The sequence below is a fragment of the Carassius carassius genome, chromosome 2 (genome assembly GCF_963082965.1).
Source record: "Carassius carassius chromosome 2, fCarCar2.1, whole genome shotgun sequence".
Classification (NCBI taxonomy): domain Eukaryota; kingdom Metazoa; phylum Chordata; class Actinopteri; order Cypriniformes; family Cyprinidae; genus Carassius; species Carassius carassius.
This window is the reverse complement of record NC_081756.1, coordinates 38,004,003-38,009,384: the sequence shown is the minus strand read 5'-3', so window position 1 is coordinate 38,009,384 and position 5,382 is coordinate 38,004,003. Positions and strand designations below refer to the sequence as shown.

Genomic DNA, 5,382 nt, shown 5'->3' with positions numbered 1-5,382 from the left:
GAGACATGATGCTGTGGCTGAATTCACTTATTTGTATTTTTCGTACTTTATATTTACAGTATACATAGGCTTACTGTACACAAGTGGTAAGCACGTATGATTTCTGTTTGTTTTTAAAAGTGATACAGTACATGTAAATGCACAAGATTTCTTTTTGTACAAGTGCTAAATGCACTTTTTTTTTTTTTTTGCAACTTGCATTTAGCCTACAGTGAACAATAAACATTTATTTCACCAGCTTCATGTCCTGAGTATTGTGTTTTCTATTTTTCTACGTAGTGTTTAGTGACTGTTCAGTAGTTTTTTTAAATTTTGATTGACTCGGGGCACGATTTGACAACATAGTTCAGTTTTGAGCACAGATTGAACTGTTTTGAGGTGAAAGTTTGGTTTTGCAAGAAGTGTCTGAGGTTTTGTAAATGTAGCTTGAAAATTGAGTTGTGTGTTCACAGTTTAAGAGAAAAGGTGAGCTGCTTTCAAGAAATGTGTTTTAGCAATCGAGAAAAACTGTAAAAGATACCAAATTGATATTAACGATTTCGAACAAGTGGAAGAAATCTGATTGACGATACCGATAATTGAAGATGAGGAACGAGATAGTGTTATTACCATTGCTCATCGAAACATACCAGAATAATACGAGCTACAAATAGGCAAAATAAGACTGCTTATTAGAGACAGTTTAATAGAAAGAACTGAAGGAGGCGTTGTGATACTAAATGGAAATAAACAAATGATAACTGGTTCTGGAACAGCTGGGGCAATTTTCAATAAATTAAGTAAACAAGCATTACAGGAGATTGAAAGTATGAGAGCCCAGCTCGGACCGCAACAAGCAGCGACAGTGAGAATAACCTCTGGCCGTCCACAGTGGAATTATGTAGCGCATACAGTAATGACTGATTGCAGAGATGAATTCTGTAGTGCAGAACGCTCCTGGTTAGAGGCCAGAACTATAACAACAGCAGTAATAAAAGAAACACTAAACAGACGAGAGAATCAAATACATATGACTTTAATGGGAACAGGACAATTTAAACATCCAGTTAATTCGGTATTAGAAGGCATATTATCAGGAATTACAAATATGTCACAGGAGGGTCACTTGACCATAAATTTATTAATGACTAACATAAATCAGGATGAACTGGAAAAAATTATTGAGAAAAGGGAGGACAACAACCAGCCAGGATCCTCTCAGCCGTCGGGAATGTTCCTGCAGGGGACAGAAAAATACAACAGGGTGAGACAGAGTCTGAAGACGAATCCGAGGTGTCGGAGTTGTATATGACTCAGACAGGTCAGATTCTTAACTATATTTTGAAGATAGTGAAAGTAGAGAAACAGAAAATATTTACAAAGAATCTAGACTGCGGAATAAAAGAAGAGGCCAGATGGAATAACAAAGAGTGATAAACCAAATAGAGAATGATTGGCCAGAAGTTCAGGTAAAAGGGATTTTATTCAAAAATCCTACCAGTGAGAAACGAGGTAAACATTAACACGACATTGGGACCAGAAGATTGTTAATGATAGAAGTTTGACTTACGGACAGATGAGATCAGCAAGCCACTCTCCATCTGCCCAGAGAGTCGCTCGGACAGAAGGATGGTCTAACGGGAAAACAGACATTGTTTCAGGTAGGATACGTACATAATAGACAAATAGTTAAAGAACTGGAAAAGGTGGTTCATTCTCTAAAATCAGAAATTAAAAGTCTGAAAAAAGGGAGTATAAATATTAAAAGATACGGAAGTAATAGGACTGGAGGACAGAATTAAGTAGGGTTGTGATGGTCAGGTCGCAAAGCAAAGACAAACATTCAGGATCGGACAGCAACTCCTGGATTTACAACTTCTCACAGACAGTTAGAAGTTGCAACTCCACAAGAAACTGAAGAAAACAGAATAGTGTATATGCGAAATTGCTAGAATTAAAATTTAACAGAAGCAGTTAGAAAACAGGTAGGAAATAAGAAGTCGCACGAAGACCAGAGTACATAGGTAAAACAGAGAATGAAAGCGGCCGAGAATGCGCAGCTGAGCCGAGATGCCGCTACGAGGTTAGGGCAGACCTGTACAGGTCACCCCATATCCTCGGAGGGTTTGGATAAGTTGAGGAATTTGACAGGTATAGACGATAAAATTAAAGAATGGACAAAAACCCTCATTAATGCCCAGAAAAGAGCAGATTAACTTTATTAGGAATTTGGCTTTCTATAGAACAGGAGATCCCTAATGCTGACAAAGTTCCGTTGCTGAGGCATGTAGGCGTAATTTAGTTACCCTTATGAATAATGCGACTAGAGAAAAATAGAAGAAAAACTAGCTGAATATGATCTCGGTAAAAAACATGTTAAAACCATGAGGAAATTTACACCGCAAAATAAACAAGCTCAAGGTCTACAGTTTAAAAATAATTATAATAACAATAAATTCCAAAGACCAGAAAGATTGAAAAAAAAATTTGAAGACCTTAAGAACAAAAATCAAAACGGAAAAAAGATTAGGAGTATTAAGGTATAACAAAAGATGGAAAAATGCTCTAAACTGAACGACGAGGAAACATGCAAAACTAAGAAGAAGGAGCGAGTCAACTATGATACAGAATGAAGATTAGCTGGCCAGTTGAAACAGAGACTGTGTGACCCAAGAGTCAAAGAAGAAAATGACAATTTTTATAGTAATATTCAGGGAACGAAGTAGTTGGTTGACACATGCAGGAATTTCTGTTTCAATTGAGCCTTTAGAGATAAATACCATACAGTTACAAACAAATGACGGGCAAGTTAAAACGGAAAAAACAGGCAAACGATATAGAATTACTATGATTGAAAGTTATGAAAATGTATTGGCAGCAAAAGATCTGAAAAAGGTTTTAAGATTAAAATAAAACTCGACTATAATTTTTTAATTGGTAAGGTGTGAAATTCTGAAAGATTTAGATGTTGAACTTTATATAGACAACATATTAATCATGTCAAATGGAGAACGAGAACATGTAAACCTTGGAACAGAATTGTTGAAACGACTTGCAGAGGCAGGTTTGAAAATAAATATAAAAAAGACACAATTAATGACTGACATGGTTGAATTTTTGGGATTTTGGATTTCAGCAGGTAACAGAGGGGTTACTTAGTCCATGAAAGTCGGAGTAAATCAACTTGAGACCCCAAAAAACAGTTAGACAGAGCCAGCAAACAATGGGGTTACTGGGTTATGTTAGAGACTTAATCCCTCGCTTTAGCCAGATGTCTAAACTTATTTATGAGACTATCAAAGGTGGACGCTTGAAATGGACCGAAAAAGCTGAAGAAGCGTTGATAGAAATTAAAACAGCTATATTAAACTCAGGACAGCTGGAATGAAGAAATGATGAGAAAAATTTAGAAGCTGACTTGGAAACAGACGAAATAGGTTACCAATTAATAGTAAGAAATGGAAAAAAGTAACATACCTGTTAGAATTATGACTGGAAGCTGGGAGATCCAAGAACTTAAATTTACTGGTGTGAAGAAGCAGCTGGCAGCACTTAGCAAACGATATTCCGAGCTGAAAGGCCTGGCATGGGGCCAGAAAATATTTATTAACACGAAAACAGCAGTATTAGCTCATCTCTCCAAGAACAATGTAAAGGATGCCCATGTGCTTAATAGCTGATGGCAGAAATGGGAAAGTATGCTTCTAGATCCAGATCTGAAAATCAGACAAAAGGAACTTGAAAAATGCCAGAAAAAGAAATTAGAGCTTCATAAAAATACCGTTGTTTTCACAGATGGCTCAAAAACAGCCGCAGATGAGGAAGCTCACTAGGCTTTCATTCTGAAACAGAGCAACAAGGTCATAGCTTCAAAAGAGGGAGTAGTGCAAGGCACAGCATAGTACGCAGAGCTCATGGCAGTGTTCCAGGCTTTGAAAACACTGAAAAACATGGAAATTTACAGGCCATAATAGTGACAGATTGCAGTTGCAACAGGAATTAATGACAATTTGCAAATCTGGAATGAGCACGGTTACACCAAGTCAAAAGGTAAGCAAATTGAACACTCAACATTATGGCAAGAGATACGAAAAATAATGAGTGATTTTGACGTTACAGTGATACTTCAGCTAGGATATTCCTAGGCAGACAAAGGAAATAATGAAGTTGATAAATTAGTGTGCATGAGACGAATAGTATTGATTAAAGAAACAGAAGGAAATATAATACAGACAATACATGACCAAATTATGCACCCAAGTGTAAATTTAGCTTGCAAAGATTTGACATAATAAAATACATATTTCTAACTGGACACAGAAATATAGAAACATAAGGTTAAATTGTGAACAATGCATGCGTAAAGGCTATAATAAAACAATACGAAGTGATTTTGGAGCTATAATACCAGACAGAGTTAACCAGGCATGGTCTTTGGACATCGCTGGACCTTTGATCCCGAGGTCTAAGGACGGTAATAAATATCTATTGGTGGTAGTAGATGGCTTTACGAGCCGAATTTTGGGAAAGCCTTTAAAAGAGACAAAAGCAAATGCAATTATTAAAGATGTCAATGAATTACTGGTAGCTTGGGGCCGGCCAGAAAAAATTAGGGTTGACAACGGCACATATTTTATAGGAAAACAGTTTGAAGACTTTGTAATTGAAAAACATATCAGTTTAATTAAATCTATAAGATATTGCCCAGAGTCAAACGCAATAGCTGAGAGATCTATAGGGATTCTAAAAAGCTGGAAACGGGACAATTGTAATCATGATAGATGGGATGAATATATGGAAGATTTAATGTTTTATGTTAATCTTACAGAGATCAAACGTCAAAAGACCAGCCAGAAGACCCTTGTCGAGTAGGAGACCACGTCTGGATCAGGTTAGACAATAAACATAAAAATAAACAGTTTAAAGATTTAATTACTAAGAATGATAAAATAATTAAAATAGTTGATAATGTGGAATTAGCAGATAATGCCCTCTGGAGTAACAGGAATTTGGTCTTGGTTAAAAACCAAGGACAAGAAAATTTTATTCAAACAGGAAGATTATCAATGAGATAAGGATGAGCTCGTTAAATTGGTTGAGATTAATAACCAGAGAGGTGTGATTAGAATTGAAACTAAGCTAATGACAAGATGTAACGTTAATTATATAGCGAAGGATATTGAGCATGAAAAAGCCAGACAGACAGGTAGATTGCATAAACCTGTTAAACTGACATGTGATATAGCATATGTGTATATGTGTTATTTGCGGTAGTTTTGGAAAATACCGGTGGTGGGAAGCGCCGGTGATAAGCAAGCCCAAATTCAGGGAGGAATTAAAAAAGAAAAAAGAAAAAAAAGAATAGTAAACCTCTAACTATGCAAAAATACAGAGAGATCAATA

General features: G+C 36.2%; 1 long non-coding RNA gene across 2 annotated transcripts; it reads right to left on the bottom strand.

Moving 5' to 3' along the window:
• Positions 1-1,001: 1,001 nt before the first annotated feature.
• Positions 1,002-4,888, bottom strand: LOC132098015 (uncharacterized). Of its 2 annotated transcripts, XR_009422820.1 has the most exons (3): positions 4,388-4,888; positions 3,457-3,560; positions 1,002-1,216 (listed from the first exon to the last, which is right to left on the bottom strand). It is a non-coding gene; the product is annotated as an uncharacterized LOC132098015 (long non-coding RNA). The 2 variants fall into 2 exon arrangements; XR_009422819.1 differs by lacking the exon at positions 4,388-4,888 and having other exon boundaries at positions 3,457-4,097.
• Positions 4,889-5,382: the final 494 nt, after the last annotated feature.